Raw genomic sequence first — 17,587 nt, 5'->3', positions numbered from 1 at the left:
CCCCACCCCGCAAGCCAGAGTACTTGGTGTCATTCTAGACTCCAATCTGTCTTTCCAGCCCCAGATCTAATCGCTGACAAATTCATGCAGACTCCACCTCCGCAACATCTCCAAAATACGCACGTTCCTAACTCCAGAAACTACAAAGCAACTCATTCACTCCCTTATCATATAACGACTTGACTACTGTAACTCCCTCCTCGTCAGCCTACCCCATCACAGGCTATCCCCGTTTCAGTCTACCCTGAATTCTGCGGCCAGACTCATCCACCTTACTAACTGCTCTGTATGCGCCACCCCTCTCTGCCAATCCCTCAACTGGCTTCCGATTGCCCAACGCATACAATTCAAAATACTAACATTTACGTTCAAAGCTGTTCATAACACCGCCCCAAACTACATCACTGACCTGATATCCATCTACCACCCAAATCGCACTCTCCGCTCCTCACAAGACCTCCTACTCTCTAGTTCCCTGGTCTCCTCCTCCCGTGCCCACCTCCAGGGCTTCCCTCATCCTCTGGAACTCACTACCCCAATCCATCAGACTGTCACCTACCCTCCTCACCTTTAGGCGCACCCTGAAAACCCATCTCTTCAGAGAAGCCTACCCCGCCCTCACCTAACTGCTGATCTCCTCCGCTCCCCCCACCACTCCATCCCCCACAGCTATTTCCTCCTGTACCACTCTCCCCTCCCTCCTAGATTGTAAGCTCCGAGGAGCAGGGCCCTCGAACCCCTCGTGTATTTTATTGTATTTTTACTGTACTGTCTCATGTATTGTCTCCCATTGTAATGTACAGCGCTGAGCAAACTGTTGGCGCTATATAAATCCTGTGTATATAATAATAATATTAATAATAATATTAGACCACTACAATAAAGGACATATTTTAAAATATATAATACTAATAATAATATTCAACAACTATATTTTTTTTTTTTTTTTTTTTAATTTTTTTTTTTTTTTTGGGTGGTTTTTTAAAGCATTAAATACTATTACTTCTACAAGACAGGAAAACTCTTAAAATACATAATACAACAAATACATCTAAGTTGATAATATTAATAATAGATCTGTATAATACCATTCTCCTCATCGATCTCGTAGTCGATTCCATTGTCATCTAGAAACTGTCTCATTCTGTTGAAATCCTGGTCCCCTCGCACGATAGGAATGTTCGCCCGGCACATGGGACAGGTAGCACTCTCTTCAACCCATTGTTGGAGGCAGCGGGCGTGGAATTGGTGATCGCAGGGTAGGGTAGTATTGGCGTCTCCATCTTCACAATCTGCCAAACAAATGGCACAGATTACCTGCTCCTCGCCGCGTTGCTCCATGGCCGGTGCTCCCTGTGGCTCCATGGCCGGTGCTCCCTGTGGCTCCATGGCCGGTGCTCCCTGTGGCTCCATGGCCGGTGCTGCCTGTGGCTCCATGGCCGGTGCTGCCTGTGGCTCCATGGCCGGTGCTGCCTGTGGCTCCATGGCCGGTGCTGCCTGTGGCTCCATGGCCAGTGCTCCCTGTGGCTCCATGGCCGGTGCTCCCTGTGGCTCTGGGTGGTGCTCAGCAGCCCTGTTGCGGTCTCTTGGAGATCGGCTCCGTCTGATGGCGGGGTCCTCCCGTCTCTGCCGTTGTTGCGCTCTGGACCTCGTCCGATGGGCTATGGGAGACTGTCAAGGTCCTACCTTTTCCCTGTGGTTATGTTACTTCATGTGCTGGTGTCCATCTTGGATTCTGCTGTGCATGATGGGAGCCCTTTTATGCCTTCAGGTTTCTGTGGTCCATCCTCCAGAGGGGTGTGGCTGATGACATATAAGCCTGTGGCCCGCACATGCTCTTTGCACTTGTGTCTTGTGTCTTTGTGTTGCTGTTACTCTGTTCTGACTCTCGTGACTCTCCTGGTATCTGATTCGGCTTGTCTTGACTATTCTTTGTATTCTCCTTTGATCTGACCCTCTGTTGCTGAACCCGGCTCGTGACCTGTGATTCTCGTCTGCTGTCCTGTACTGTCCTGTCCTGTTGTTGTTGACCCCGGCTTGTCTGACTACTCTTTTGTCTCTTCCACCAGCTACACGCCATTGGCGGCGGCCATTACCGCAGCTGAGGTGTCTCGGGGGCCGCGACCTGGTTCCTGGCTGCGTCAAGTCCATCCCCACCATCAGGGGCCCTGGTGAAGGGCAGCCTGGGACTTAGACTCCGCGCCCTGAGGGACTTCGGTCTGTGGGTGGTGGTTGTCGTCAGCCAGTGCGTTACATTGTTAGGCCTGCCTGTCCGTTCCTCAGCTCCTGCCCTGACAGAGACTCACCGCCCTCCTGATGTGATGGCCTTCCACGAGATGGACGTCGTGAAGATCGCGGCATCCTGGTAGTAATTGATGCCGGAGTACCTGAAAACAGCTTAAAAATATCTAATAATAATAATAATGTTATAAGAACACTAGTAATCGCAATGTATTGTAATAAAGATGAGAAGAGTCGCAGTCAGTCGCAGGAGGCACAGTCTGAGGATGCAATCGCCACAGCTACCAGAACAGGCCTCAGACTGACTCAGCACCAACTGTCACCAACTGTCACTTTTCCGGCCTTGTCATTCTGACTGGCAATATGGCGCTCATGTAACACTACAACCAAATCCATGTTCTATCATTTTATAGATTTTACAGAGAATTACACAGGATTGGGGCCATTTATTGGTTATTATAGAGTTCTGCCACAAGATGGCATTCTCAGGTGTAATACCGCTCCTCGCCATAGATCTCTCCCTTCCCAGTCGGCTCCATACAGAGAAAACGGCGGCCATCTTTAGCTATGTAAAGTCTATGGGAGGCGGAGGAGAGGAGCAGCTGAGAGGGAAACAGGAAAGGAACGGCCGGGGCGGGGATGATGGCCTCCGGGGGGGGGAGCTGAGCTGAGCAGGTGAGGAGGACAGAGGGCAGGAGAGCCGGGGAGGTGGATGGAGGAGGTCGGGGGGCTTTGTGGAGAAGGCTGGGGGGATTGTATGTATAAAAAGGCTGATAGGAGGTCATGTCTGGAGAAGGTGGGGGAATAAGAGGCACAGACATAGCTGGGGCTCCCCCACCTGCCCCCTCAGTGTCCCCCCAACTACCCCCTCAGCGTCCCCCCCCCCCTCAGCGTCCCCCCAACTACCCCCTCAGCGTCATTCCCCTCCACCCCTCAGCGTCCCCCCAACTACCCCCTCAGCGTCATTCCCCTCCACCCCCTCAGCGTCATTCCCCTCCACCCCCTCAGCGTCATTCCCCCCCCCAGCGTCATTCGCCCCCTCCGCGTCATTTCCCCCCCGCCCCCTCAGCGTTATCCCCACCAGTGTTTCCCTCCACCTGCCTCCCTCAGCGTTATCCCTCCCCCCCCTGCCCCATTCAGCGTTATCCCCCCCGCACCCTCTGCGTTATCCCCCCCCGTACCCTCTGCGTCATCCCCCCCTGCGTTATCCCCCCCCGCACCCTCTGCGTTATCTCCCCCCCCCCCCGCACCCTCTGCGTTATCTCCCCCCCCCGCACCCTCTGCGTTATCTCCCCCCCCGCACCCTCTGCGTTATCTCCCCCCCGCACCCTCTGCGTTATCTCCCCCCCCCCGCACCCTCTGCGTTATCTCCCCCCCGCACCCTCTGCGTTATCTCCCCCCCCGCACCCTCTGCGTTATCTCCCCCCCCCGCACCCTCTGCGTTATCTCCCCCCCCCCTGCACCCTTTGCGTTATCTCCCCCCCCGCACCCTCTGCGTTATCTCCCCCCCCCGCACCCTCTGCGTTATCTCCCCCCCCCCGCACCCTCTGCGTTATCTCCCCCCCCGCACCCTCTGCGTTATCTCCCCCCCGCACCCTCTGCGTTATCCTTCCCTCGCCCACTTAGCGTTATCCTTCCCCCCCCCCGCCTGCCTCCCCCAGTCTTCCCCCAGAACACTGGGGAGGCAGACTGTGGCTGACCCCCCCAGGCCTGCACAGGGTACAGCTCACTGAAGTCAAAATAAAAGAAAAGCAATAAAACTGTGAATGGCCAACAATGTCCTGAGTGTCCGAGTTCTCCAGTCCTCCCACTTCTTCCACAAGTTTTCAGTGCCGCATTCCTGGGCCGTCCTGGTGTCATCCAGCCTGGTGTCATCCGGCCTGGTGTCATCCGTCCTGGTGTCATCCGTCCTGGTGTCATCCGTCCTGGTGTCATCCGGCCCTCAGAGTGTAACCAATCCTCTCCCAGGGTGCGTTTTTTTAGGTCATGTGGCAGAAATGTGCTGGTTGTTAAGTGACTGCCCACCAGCATCCTTCACAGCCAATGAATAGCTGCTAGTTAAAGGATAAGTTCACTTTTTATGAATACAATGAATAAAAGCACTTTTTTTTAAATTTTCTGGTGAAAAAAAAATGTGCATTTATTATTTTTGTGTTTCTGGAGCCTGTAAAGCTTTGTACCAGCAATCAGCAGATGGCTGGTGTCATGGAGGTCACCCTCTGACCTGTCAGTATACTACTGAAAGGAAGGCTCGATGAACTACCACAGCCCTGCGGTGCGCCGCGGTCGATCATTGAAAACTCCAAGCTGACCTCCACAAAGGCTGCAGGAACTTGTAGTTGTCCCATTCACAGAACACTGTGATTGAGTGACGTGGGCGGAACCCCTGCACGGCCACGTCTTTTTTTTTTTTTTTTTTTTATTGTGTCAGCAGAGAGGAGAAAATGCCCCACTTGCTGTCCCAACGGAGATCAGGGGGGTTGCGGGGGTCGGTCCATTCAATACATGCTACACACTGATTATGGGTGTAACATGTTATGATAGGTGAACTTATCCTTTAACCCCTTCCCTACCGGGGACTTATACCCCCTTCCTGCCCAGGACAGTTTTCAGCGCTGGCGCAGTTTGAATGACAATTGCGCGGTCATGCAACACTGTACCCATATGACATTTTTATCATTTGTTTTCACACAGATTTTCTTTTGGTGGTATTTAATCCCCTCTGGGTGTTTTATTTTTTGCGCTATCAACAAAAGAATAGCAAAAAATCAAAATCAAAAGTCTTTCTTTGTTTCTATTGTAAAATTTTGCAAACAGGTAATTGTTCTCCTTCACTGATGTGCTTTGATGAGGCGTCACTGATGAGTCGGCACTGATGATGCTACACTAATGGGCAGCACTGCTGGGCACTGACTGGCGCCACTGCTGGGCAGCACAGATGGGAAGCACTGCTGGGCATGTGAGTGGCACTGCTGGGCACATGTGGGTGGCACTGATCATCAGTGCCAATCTGTTTTCAGACAATTGCCGGTTATCGGCAGGACTTTCCTCACACTGTGACAGCGTGAGGAAAGTGAAGCCGACGACCAGCAACTGCATTTACCCAGTGATCTGTGTGATCGGACACAGCTGATCATGTGGTAAAAGGCTGCTATGATTGCCCTTTTACCACATCACGTGATCAGCTGTGTCCGTAGGACACAGCAATCACGGAGATCACCGGATGCGCGCTGCTGGGGGCACGCGGGAGGGCGCAATCTAGGAGGATGTCATATGACAGAACTGGACAACCGCTCTGTAGCCTTCATTCGGCTATAGGCTGGTTGTCAAATGGTTAAGAAGCCAGTACCTGATGATGTTCTTAACAACCAGCTATTCACCAATATGCTTTGTAATGCAACACATTTAACACACCACAAAACGCACAGCAACCGTGGTATAAACGTGTGAAATATGCATATGTGTTTTTGCCGCAGGTCAGCGTGAAAGTAGCCTAAGTGATGACACAGCCCCTGTGATGTTCCTTGTCACATGGTGTTTCAGGGAAGTAAATAGAGGAAGGCTTGTGAGAGTGAGAACCTATACTGGAGATCTGTGATCATGTCATTAGAGCAAAGGTGTCTTCACATCGCAGCATTTCAGGATACTGAGAATATTCATTAGAATGCACACGTGCCAGAGGTGTCCCCAGGAAGGTAAACATCAGTAATGTATTAACCGCTTTCCGTCCGCCCTATATAGAAGTACTGCTACAAGGCGGCACGGGAGCACAAAATCACTTGTATATACCTAACTTTGCATTTCCAGGTAGGGGGCGCACGTGTGCCCTACCCGCGTCACCATTCGCGGCTGCGGTTATCGGCTATTCTCTCCCCTGTCAGCTCCTGCCCACTGATTTGCATGGCTGTGCATAGCACAGCCATGCAAAGTAGTGTAATTACAGTGAAGCACTAACACAGCCTCATAGTAACACAGCACACAGGTTAACCCTTTAATTGCCCCACATGTTAACCCCTTCCTCCCCACTGCCATTAGTGCAGTGCCAGTGGTTTTTATTAGCACTGATGACTGTATTGGTGTCCTTAGGGATGTCAGTGACAACAGGTCAGTTCCCCCCAGTGTCAGAATGGCCACCGCAGTCCCGCTATAAGTTACTGATCGCTGTCATTACTAGTAAAAAACAAAAACCCAGTATATATACCGCCATTTGTAAACACTATAAATTTCACGTCAGCCAATTAATTTACACATATTGGGATTTTCTTATAGCAAAGACATGGAGCAGAATACATTTTGCCTTAAATTTATGATGAAATGTGATTTTTAATTTTTTTTTACTGGACATGTCTAATAGCAAAAAGTCAAAAATATTGGGTTTTTTTTTCAAAATTGTGCAAACAATAAAAACGCATAGGCAATCAAATACCACCGTACCATTGACCGGCCGTAATGCAAAACAATGGCCTGCTCAGGAAGGGGGTTAATTCCTCTGGAGGGCAAGTGGTTAAAGGTTAATTCACCTTTTGTAACATGTTACCCCCATATTCAGAGTGTAACCTGTTATGAAAGCACTGGCCCCCGCTCCCTGCAGATCACCAGCTTTGTCAGCTAGTGAGCGATCTTCTACCCAATAGCTGTCAAATTTTTAAAAAATGTGGCCGTGTGGGGCTCCATTTGCCCGGCCGCATCACTCCTCTGTGAATGAGAAACTACTAGTCCCGACAGACTTGGTGGCTGTCAGCTTGTAGTTCTCAATGAACTGCCACGGCACTGTGGAGCACTGGGATAGTTCATTCAGTCTTCCTGTCAGTATATCTGCTTGCTTGTACATCCTGTATGGGGCGAGCAGATGTACTGACAGATCTGCAGGAGACCTGCATGGCATCGGTGATCTGCCTGTCGCTGGTGTAATGCTTTGCAGGCTTCTGCAGCAAAAAATAATGCACATTTTTTTACCTGCATATAAAATGTGCATTTTTTTAAAAAAAATTTTATCAAAAGGTGAACTTATCCGTGAACTAAAGGGCTTTGGAAGGTGAGAATACCGGCAGCAAGTATTATGGAGTATTTTCATTCTTGGGATTAGAAAGCCTTAATGTATAACTAAAAGAAAAACTTTTTTTTTTTTTGGGTAGAGAGAAGAGGGATTAGAACACCTGTCAGGTTTTTATTACTGTCTGTGTCCCTGAGAGATTCCCCCTCTCTATGTGTCCTGTTTGTCATTATCATCGAAGATAAATGTAAAAGAAAATCCCAAATTTTGTGTTGTTCCCAGAAAAGTAATAGAAGGGAAATCTTCCAATGAGGGACCCCAAAGTATTCCCTTAATTTGCAGGGATTTTTTTCACTTCCTGTTTTGGCTATGGTACAGGAAGTGAAGGTAAATCTCCCCAATGGGACACAGATGGCAAAAAATAAAACTGACAGGGGTTATAACCCTGCCTTACTTTGTCCAAAATGAAAAAAAAATGTTGCCTATAGTTCTACTTTATACCCCTATTAAAATATTGAACACTGCCTTAGCAGGATCAGTGATGTTCTTGCCCATGCCGTCACTTCACCCGCTTGTCTCCCCCCCTTGCACCGACATCTCAATTGTGGGCACCCAGCTGTGACACCTTTTGGCTTCACAGCTGGGTGCCCACTGCACGAGGTGTACTGCACCTCCCGAATGGTCCAGCAGTCTTCTCGGACCTGTAAAGTGTCCTAGAAGACTGTGGGGGGAAGGAGGAGGGCATGCCAGAACCAGGGACCCGCTCCCCACTCCCCCCCCCAAAAAAGTGTAAAATGTGGCAGTGGAGGGGGTAGGAGGCAGACAAACAGCTGCCCCTTTTGGGTGGAGCTCCCTTTAATATATCTATAAATAATTTTTTTTAAATGCAAACAGTAGCTGAAATTTGATTTATTATCAGCTTCTTGAAGTCAGCAGAGCTCAGACTAAGGGGGGGAGAAGCAGTGCAAGGGACCAGTTGATTGTGCTCATGTGCTGATAGGAGAAGGGGAAGTGACAGAAAGATTCTGCTTTCTGCTTCTCTCTTTACTGTTCAGTCATAGACTGGGGGAAAGGCAAGACCTGTAAGTGTTAGTTAACTGCAGCAGAAAAAAATGGGGTTCCTGCTCTGCCAAACAGGACTGTGCTGTGTGGCAGAGCTGTGTAGATCTCAGGACTGGAGGGATAGAAATATAAATCCTTTGTCAGATAAGACCTGTATAAATATTTCAGCCATATGTTTGAGGTTAATATTATATAAAGGCTGGTATGTGTGAAATGTATTTATATATTTTTGTTTTTGTGTATTTTTCTCCTGGTTTAAGGTTCCTGCTAGTTTCTCCTTGATTAGTGATGGTCCAGTGAGCTAAGCAGTGTGTGAGATGATTAAGTAGGAAGTTGGGAGCATGGGGCAAAAGAAAAAGCCATTTGGTTACTGGATTACCTGGTGATTATAGGCGCAAGGTAAGCCATGGTTCCTTTTCATGTTTTATCACTAGAGTACTACAGCAGGCATCACTCGGGCAGTTTAGTTCTATAACCAAAACACACCATACATTGTCAGCAGCAATCCACTGCCTATCCAGAGCACCTTTTTATTCTTAGTAATTTCAGATCATACACTAGAAGGATAGATGACGTTTTAACAAAAATCAATATTCCATCTCTCTGATCTCTCCCTTGTCTTTGGCTCAAAGACAGCAGCGGGAGCCACTGGCTTCTGCTGCTGTCAATCACAGCCAGTGAGGAGGAAGCTGGTCCAGGCTGTGCTTTGTGAGTCAATAGACACTCAGAGCTGGCTCTGCAGTGAACCTGCACGAGTGCTCCCATAGCCAGTGGCTTGCTATGAGGACACTTGGCAAAGGGGGAGGAGCCAGGGACCCGAGGGGAGCACAGAGCAGGTAAGTAAGACATTTTTATTATTTAAAAAAAAATAAAATGGGTTTAGAATCACTTTAAGTTGCTGTTTTGAGACAATTACAGGGGATTGCCATATCTGTTCTCCTTTTGAAAATGAAAAGGTCAACACATTCTTCAATTTAAATCAGCTAAATACATTTAGGATGCATCAAAAGTATTGTAACAAAAAATATTTTGTCTAGTGGTGCATAGAAATGAAAATTCTAGTGCCGAAAATCAAAATTCAAAATGCACTTAGCTGAAAACCGAAACGCGCAATTTTTAAACATGAATATATATATTTTTTTTAAAAATACACTTTGATTAAAAAAAAACAAAAAAACAATACCTCAATTTTTTTGTAAAATATGAAAAAGAATTTTACGGCGAGTAAATAGATACCCAACATGTCACGCTTTAAAATTGCGCACGCTCGTGGAATGGCGTGAAACTGCGGTACCTAAAAATCTCCATGGGTGATGCTGTAAAAATTTCTACAGGTTAGCAGTGTAAAGTTACAGAGGAGGTCTAGTGCGATAATTATTGTTCTTGCTCTGACGTTCGTGGTGATACCCTCACACGTGGTTTGAATATTGTTTACATATGTGGGCATGGCCTACGTATGCGTTCACCACTACGTGGGGGGACAGGGACACTTTAAACTTTTTTTTTTTAATTTATTTAATGGGTTTTTATTGTTTTTGTTTTGTTTTTTGCACTGTCCCTTTAAAAAAAATTGTAATCACTTTTATTCTTATCACAAGAAATGCATGCATCCCCTGGGATAGAAATAATAATTAGAAATAAGACCCAACATCTCTGCTTTACAATGTAAAGCATTGGATCAAAAAAAAACATTGATCCAAGGGCATAGAGATGAGTGGAGGCCATCTTTCCTTCACTCAGCTGTATGCCCAGCGTCGGGATCGACGGTTTCTCAGGTGAGGCTGAGAACTCCCGAGCAGCGGCCGGTGGTGGCAGCGAGGGGCAGGGTTTTTTCGGCACCTGTATCGGTACTTTTTCATTTTGGCCGACGGCCGAAAGGGGTGTTTTTGGCCGAAACACTTCGGCCACTGAAATTTCGGTGCATCCCTAGTTTTGTCCACTACCTGCAATGCTGCTGAGGAGGACCCTTTCTCGCTGTGTGGGGGCAACGGTTGACTTTCAGAGATCTGATATACCCACTGCTGAGTCAGAGACAGAACTCTCCAATCTGCAAGGTGCTTGATTGTTGCTGATCCCAAAGCTGTAGGTCTGTCCTCTGCAGAACAACCGCTGCTTCCACAGAAAGCAAGAGTCCTTCACTGCAAAATGCTGTCAGGGGAAAAAAAGCTCAGTTCACGGGAAAGAAAGTACGTAAATTTCATTTGGGTTCAGCGTTGCATGACCACGAAATTGTCAGTTAAAGTAATGCAGCGCTGTAACGCAAAGAATGGCCTGGTAAGGAAGGGGCGGGGGGGGGGTAAATCCTCAGGAGGGCAAGGGGTTAAATATGTGTTAACCTCAACACAGTGTACCATAAATAATCAAATGCAAACTGCTCATATTACAACATTGTGTATACATTCGATAAACATTATAAAGTAAACCAAAGAATATGTAAGTTAAAAGTTCAAAAAGATAATACGGAGGTGTGAAAAGGGCCAGTGGTTTGGTACTTGTAATAACATGCTCCACTTGACAGTACTGTTGGTGCCCCACATGGACCAACACTCACCCTATGTAGGTGACCAATTATCTCTAGTATGGTCAACAGCACTTGTGGTGCATTCCCCTGTACAATCATCACAGTTTTGTTTATCCGGATAGTATGCAGCACACTAGATGAATCCACTCATAGAAAGGATTCCCCCTCTATTTTTACTACATTCTCTCGAGCCCTTAGTAATGTGGGGTCCTACAGTTGTTCAGTGGCAAAATTTTCCCTGTGTACTTCTTAGTCAAACACTAGGGGTGGCTGTTCCACTTCTGAGGTTGTAGGCTCCTCCCTAGGCCCTGTTTTCCCTGCTAATACTGACAAGGGAAGCACAGGCGAATCCTTACCCTCAGAGGATTCCCTAGGATAACCTTCAGGCTCTGAAGGACCATTTAATGGGAAATCTGGGCCATTCTAGAGCTCCCAGAATTTTGGGAAATCCCTCCCCACAATGGCGTCATGTGGCAGTTGGGGAACCAGACCCACCTGATGACACAGGTTACCGAGGGAGGTCTCAAAGGACACTGTTGCCACTGGATACTGTCTTGTGTCCCCATGAACACAAATGACTGCCAATTTTCTAGGGTGCAAGGTTTTTCCCGTTACCAATTCAGTTTTTACCAAAGTAACCAGGCTACCTGAATCCAACAATGCAACAACATTTTTACCATCAATACCCATTTTGCATAAAGGTTTCTAATTTCCCTTTTCAGCAGTGCAAGTAACAGTTGCAAATGGGGACTGCCGTCTCTCTGTAAGAAAGTCACAGTGCATTGGTTCATCCGTACTTGGGCAATCTGCTGCTACATGTCCCTCTTCCCAGCAGCGGTAACAGATTATCCTTCTGCTCACCTCTGGCGGGTTTGGCCTTCCAGGCCGCTCGTGCCAGATATTGGAAACAGTCCCAAAAGTACCTTTCGTTCCCCCTTTTCCATTCTCTCCACCCCCATCCCTTGGTGCAATTTTACCCATAGCCGGGGATGGTCTGGTCTTGGGGTGGAAAGTCCGTGATTCCTTGAGGGAAGACGTAAGATTTTCAGTCGCTAGATATCTCTCCACAAGGTCCACAAGCTTGTCTGCTGTTTCTGGATCTCCATGATTCATCCATTTCTGCAAGGTAGGGAGAGACCTCAGAAACTTGTCCATCACCACCCTTTCCACAATCTTTGGTCCAGACAGTGTATCTGGCTACAGCCATTTCCTGGTCAAATGAATAAGGTCATACATTTGGGATCGGGGTGGTTTTCCCAGTCGATAACTCTAGTTGTGTACCCGATGAGCCCGGACAGCCAGGGTTACACCCAGCCATGCCAAAATTTCCATTTTTAAATGATCATAGTCCTTGGCTTCCTCATCGCTCAAGGTCAAAATAAGCCTTTTGGGACTCGCCAGATAGTAGCGTGGCCACTAGTCCAGCCCACTGCTCTTTAGGTCAACTTTCTTTTTCATCTGTTCTTTCAAAAGTGGTCAGAAACATCTCAGGGCCCTCATCTGCAGACATTTTTGGCAGCAGGTGACTTACACGGAAAGATGGTATGGTAGTAGAATTACTCCCAGCCTCAGTCTGCTCACTCTGCTGAAGCTGTTTCATGATGGCTGTTGGTGTATCTGTTCCTGCCATTCCAACGATTCCCTAAGGCGGGCCTCCGCCTGTTCCGGGGCTTGCTGCTGGGCTGCAAGGCTCTGTTGCAAAACTTGCTGCTGGACTGCAAGGCTCTGTTGCAAGCTTGCATTTGTTTTCTGCTGACTTGCATTTGCCAAAGCAAGCTGTCTCAGTATCTCTTCCATGCTGGCCTTGCTTCACCTGCCCGCATCCTCCACCATATGTAAGGGATTAGCCCAGTAGCGGGTTGTGCCTGGCCCCCTGGATGGGTCAGAACACCATGAAAGAGGCTCAGCACGACAGCAGGATCTTGGTGAAAAGTTTGTGCTTTATTTACAAGTCAGGTGAACACATTGTGCAAATAGTCAAAACAGCAAAAAAATACAAGCAGAAAATAAACCCTTGCCCCGCTGGGCATCTAACTACAAACACAGGTTTCCTATCTAGCTGTCTGAATACAGCCTATCGCTGCTCAGACACAGAGGGGTTTATTTACTAAACCTGGTTGACTCAGAATCTTGTCCACTTCTGCATAAAAACCAATCAGCTTCCACGTTTTATTGCTGAAGCTTAACTGAACATGCTGAGGTTAGAAGCTGATTGGCTACCATGCACAGGTGCCCAAGATTCTGAGTCAACCAGGTTTAGTAAATAAACCCCAGAGTGTTCACACAATCTAAGATCACACAGATTATCTCTCACCACAGGATGGTTTGGTTGCTCCCCAGTCTGTCCTGCACAGCAAACTGGTTCCAGGTTGGAGCATCCTCTCTAAGCAGCCTGGGCGTTTTATAGAGCCCAGAGCCCTCAACTCACTACAGCTGAGCTAATGAAATCATCAGTGAGCCAAACAGGCTCACTACACAGCACAACAGGAGAAACAGTCAGTGTATAACATGAACCTGGGACAAATATACCTCCCATCCTGGACACATCCCTTAGTTCTTCCTGCCTTCTTGTTACAGCACCCTTTGAAATTATGGACAATCCTGAGGCACCCTATTCTGAAATGTATAAAACTATTCTAATAGTTTTATATAACACAGCAACATCCGCATACATAGGACGCCCAACATTGGAGGTGATTTGTTTTTCCAAAGCAAATACACTTTTGCACACTGGTACTGACTAGTATTCCAATGTTTCTCTTCTCCCTCAGTTTTTCACTGTCACTGAGATGTGACCCCAGCACAGACCGAGAGGGCCGGGAGAGGGTCAAACCAAGATACTGTGCAGGCAACCAGCATCCTCCTTATCAACTGATGATATCATTGGTTGTCAGGGCACTGGTGGCTAAAAGGTCCTAATGGTGCACAATGAAAACCTGTGGCTTTGTGTAACTAAAAGTCAGGCTTGTTCCACCCGCTGGCTTGTGTACAAGTTTTGGGCAATTTTTAGACATTTTTCCAAGGCACCCCTGAAGAAACCTCAAGGCACCCTGGTTGAGAAAGGCTGGTCTAGTGCGTTACAGAGTACAGTGCATTGCGGTGTCCAGTGTGCCAGTGTACAGTGCATTGCGGTGTCCAGTGTGTTACACAGTACAGTGCATTGCGGTGTCCAGTGTGTTATAGAGTACAGTGCATTGCGGTGTCCAGTGTGTTACAGAGTACAGTGCATTGCGGTGTCCAGTGCGTCAGAGTACAGTGCATTGCGGTGTCCAGTGCGTCAGAGTACAGTGCATTGCGGTGTCCAGTGTGTTACAGAGTACAGTGCATTGCGGTGTCCAGTGCGTCACAGAGTACAGTGCATTGCGGTGTCCAGTGCGTCACAGAGTACAGTGCATTGCGGTGTCCAGTGCGTCACAGAGTACAGTGCATTGCGGTGTCCAGTGTGCCAGTGTACAGTGCATTGCGGTGTCCAGTGTGCCAGTGTACAGTGCATTGCGGTGTCCAGTGTGCCAGTGTACAGTGCATTGCGGTGTCCAGTGCGTCACACAGTACAGTGCATTGCGGTGCCCAGTGCGTCACACAGTACAGTGCATTGCGGTGTCCAGTGCGTCACAGAGTACAGTGCAATGCGGTGTCCAGTGCGTTAGTGTACAGTGCATGGCGATGTCCAGTGCGTCACACAGTACAGTGCATTGCGGTGCCCAGTGCGTCACACAGTACAGTGCATTGCGGTGCCCAGTGCGTCACACAGTACAGTGCATTGCGGTGCCCAGTGCGTCACACAGTACAGTGCATTGCGGTGCCCAGTGCATCACACAGTACAGTGCAATGCGGTGTCCAGTGCGTTAGTGTACAGTGCATTGCGATGTCCAGTGCGTTACAGTGTACAGTTATTAGCGGTGTCCAGTGTGTCACAGTGTACAGTTAATAGCAGGGTCCAGTGCATTACAGTGTACAGTTAATGGCGGTGTCCAGTGCATTAGAGTACAGTGCATTGTGGTGTCCAGTGCGTTAGAGTACAGTGCATTTTAAATATTGTATTGTTTTTTCCTGTTTTTTTCCACTACAAATAAAATGTGTGTGGTGCGCATAGGAATTTCTTCATATTTTTTTCAAACTATAGTTCGGCCCCCCAACAGTGTGAAGGTCTGTGAACTGGCCCCGTTTAAAAAGTTTGAGGACCCCTGGTATAACCTGTAGGTCATAAAGCTACACATAAACTTATATTTGTTTTCTTTATTCTTCAATAGTCACAAAGGATATAAGTTCACTTTGTGTGCACCAAATGTCTTTGCAAACTTGGTTACTACCTTGTAAAAGTAGCAGTGCTATCGCTGGGCTGTGTGGAGTCTAGTGCTGTGAGGTACCCAGAAGGCCTCTCCCACTACAGACTTTACAGAAAGCTGCCGTACAGAGATAACATTTCACACTGGATTGCTGCACAGATGTGGCAGAGATACACAAAGCACACAAAGATTGAAGGAAGAATACACGTCTCTGGTAATTTGACAAGATTTGGTTATTCCAGGGTTTAGCTTTTAGATTTTTTTCTGTATCTTGTTTAGGAGACTTTTACTTTCTTTTTCAGCGAAAGGTGCCCGCAGGGGCTGCAGACTTTTAATTGTTGGGGGTATTTAGGGTTATTGTTAGAAATAAGAGCACAGTTAGCCATAATGATATGACTGCGGTTCTTACATTTCCATATTGTATGAAAGACACACAAAGAAGGTAACTTGGACTGCAAGTCCACTTATAAACACCAATTAACCACTTCCTTACCGCCCTATAGCAGAAATGCTGCCAAAGGGCAGCACGGGTGCACAAAATCACGTATGTATACGTGATTTTGCATTTCCAAGTAGGGGGTGCGCGCAGGCCGTGTTCGTGCCCTACCCACCCCGCCATTCGCGGCCACGGCTGTCAATCAGCGGGTCCGGGCCGATGATTACCTGCCAGCACCCGGTGATTACCGACAATCACTGAGGGGGGTGGGCTACTTTGTTTACTAACAGTCGTCCTCCCTGTCGGCTCGGGGCACACTGCTCCAGATTTAAGCACGCCCCCATAGTAAAACAGCACACAGTTAACCCTTTGATCACCCCTCATGTTAACCCTTTTTTGCCCAGTGCCATTAGTACAGTGGCAGTGCTTTTTTTTTAGCACTGATCACTCTATTGGTGTCACTGGGGATATCAGTGACACCAAGTCAGTTCCTCCCAGTGTCAGAATGCCCACCACAGTCCCGCTATAAGTCGCTGATCGCCGTCATTATTTATAGAAAAAAGAAAAAAAATTCCAGTATCTATACCGCCATTTTTTTTAGCAAAGACATGGAGCAGAATACATTTTGGACTAAATTTATGACAAAATTTTACACTTTCATTTTTTTTTTACTGGACATGTTTAATCGCTTCCGCGCTGCCCTATAGTAGAAATACTGCTACAGGGCAGCACGGGTGCATAAAATCACGTATATGTATGTGATTTGCACTCCCACGGTTTTCGTGCCCCTCCCAGATAGCGTCAGATTTCCTGACAGTACACCAGTAATCACATTTAACCCCTTGTTTGCCAGGAGCACACTCACATACACTATAAACCTCCATTGCTAGTATAGTCTTTGAATGGATCAATATCTTTGATCAGATCAGCACTATACCAGTGTTCACATTAGTATAGCGTCCCCTAAAACGCAGTATCAGCGGGATCAGCCCCGATACCTGCCAGCACCTGCATTTGGCCCCTACGCTTACCGCCCCCTTCTCCCCAGCAAGTGCAGTGTCAGTAGGTCACTGTCACTTGATACATTGCACCCAAAACCGCAGTGTTCACAGAATCAGGCCTGATCTCTGTTAACACTTGCCAGTACAGTTTTTTGTAGTGGTTCAAGCAGTCCCTGACACCTAGGTGCTCCTTTTACCGTAAGGCGCACTAGGTACCTATAAATGTAGTGGCCAAAATGTCAATGGAAAGGTACTCTAGTGAAGAGACCTACAGGATTCTGAGTATGTCAGGTGAGAACGAAGGGGCAGACTCCCTGACACAATCAGCCTCAAAATATGAACCTATAGACAACAGCGGCATCCTGACAGATAGCTCAGATGATGGAGAAGAGATCTCTGCTAAGATCAGGCGTACCCAACCCCATTCCCAGGTTGCTGAGATGTTACAATTGCATGATGACTCTCATATGCAGCAGAGTGCCAGTACTAGTGCCACTCTACCTTTTGGTGAACTGGCGAGTACCAGCCGCCTAGTACATCCTGGTCTTTCACATACTAGCACTGCAGTATCACTTGGTGATGTAGCGAGTCCCACAAGTGTAGTACAAGCTGGTGCTGCAGGCATCATCCTGGTATCATTTTTTTCAGCCAGCGATCAGCTTTCATGTAAAAGCAATCCTAGTGGCTAATTAGCTGCAAGATTGCTTTTACAAGCAGCAGGAGACGATGCCCCCCTCCTTCACTGCCTTCCACGGCCTTCTCGGGGGAACCTGAGAATGCAGCCGGTGTTCTGCCAGCTGACCATAGAGCTAATTGGAGACCAGAATGGTGCCAATCATCTCTATAGTCTAAGAAATCAGAAGCTACGAGCATTTCATCACTTCAGTTTCGCAGGATATAAACAGCGCCATTTGTAAATTGGGAATCATCTGATCACACCAATCTTGGTGAGATTAGATAATGTAAGAGCAGAGGAGATATCTAGAGCCTGATAGACCCCAGATTTCTCAAAAATGAATGTATGACAATGCCCATTGAAGTTATAAG

The 17,587-nt window shown here is 47.6% G+C and overlaps 1 long non-coding RNA gene across 1 annotated transcript in view; it reads left to right on the top strand.

The window, feature by feature from the left end:
* The window catches only part of LOC149462778 (uncharacterized), a 163,345-nt gene that overhangs the window by 121,289 nt on the left and 24,469 nt on the right, over positions 1–17,587 (top strand). The window contains exon 3 of the long non-coding RNA XR_016312590.1: positions 8,557–8,695. This is a non-coding gene — a long non-coding RNA (uncharacterized LOC149462778). The remainder of the gene's footprint in view (positions 1–8,556; positions 8,696–17,587) is intronic.

The sequence above is a fragment of the Staurois parvus genome, unplaced genomic scaffold (assembly GCF_062004578.1).
Source record: "Staurois parvus isolate SC_StPar_1 unplaced genomic scaffold, SC_StPar_1.0 ptg000168l, whole genome shotgun sequence".
NCBI classification, from domain to species: Eukaryota; Metazoa; Chordata; class Amphibia; order Anura; family Ranidae; genus Staurois; species Staurois parvus.
Note: the sequence above shows the minus strand (reverse complement) of the source record. Positions and strands in the feature narration are given on the sequence as shown.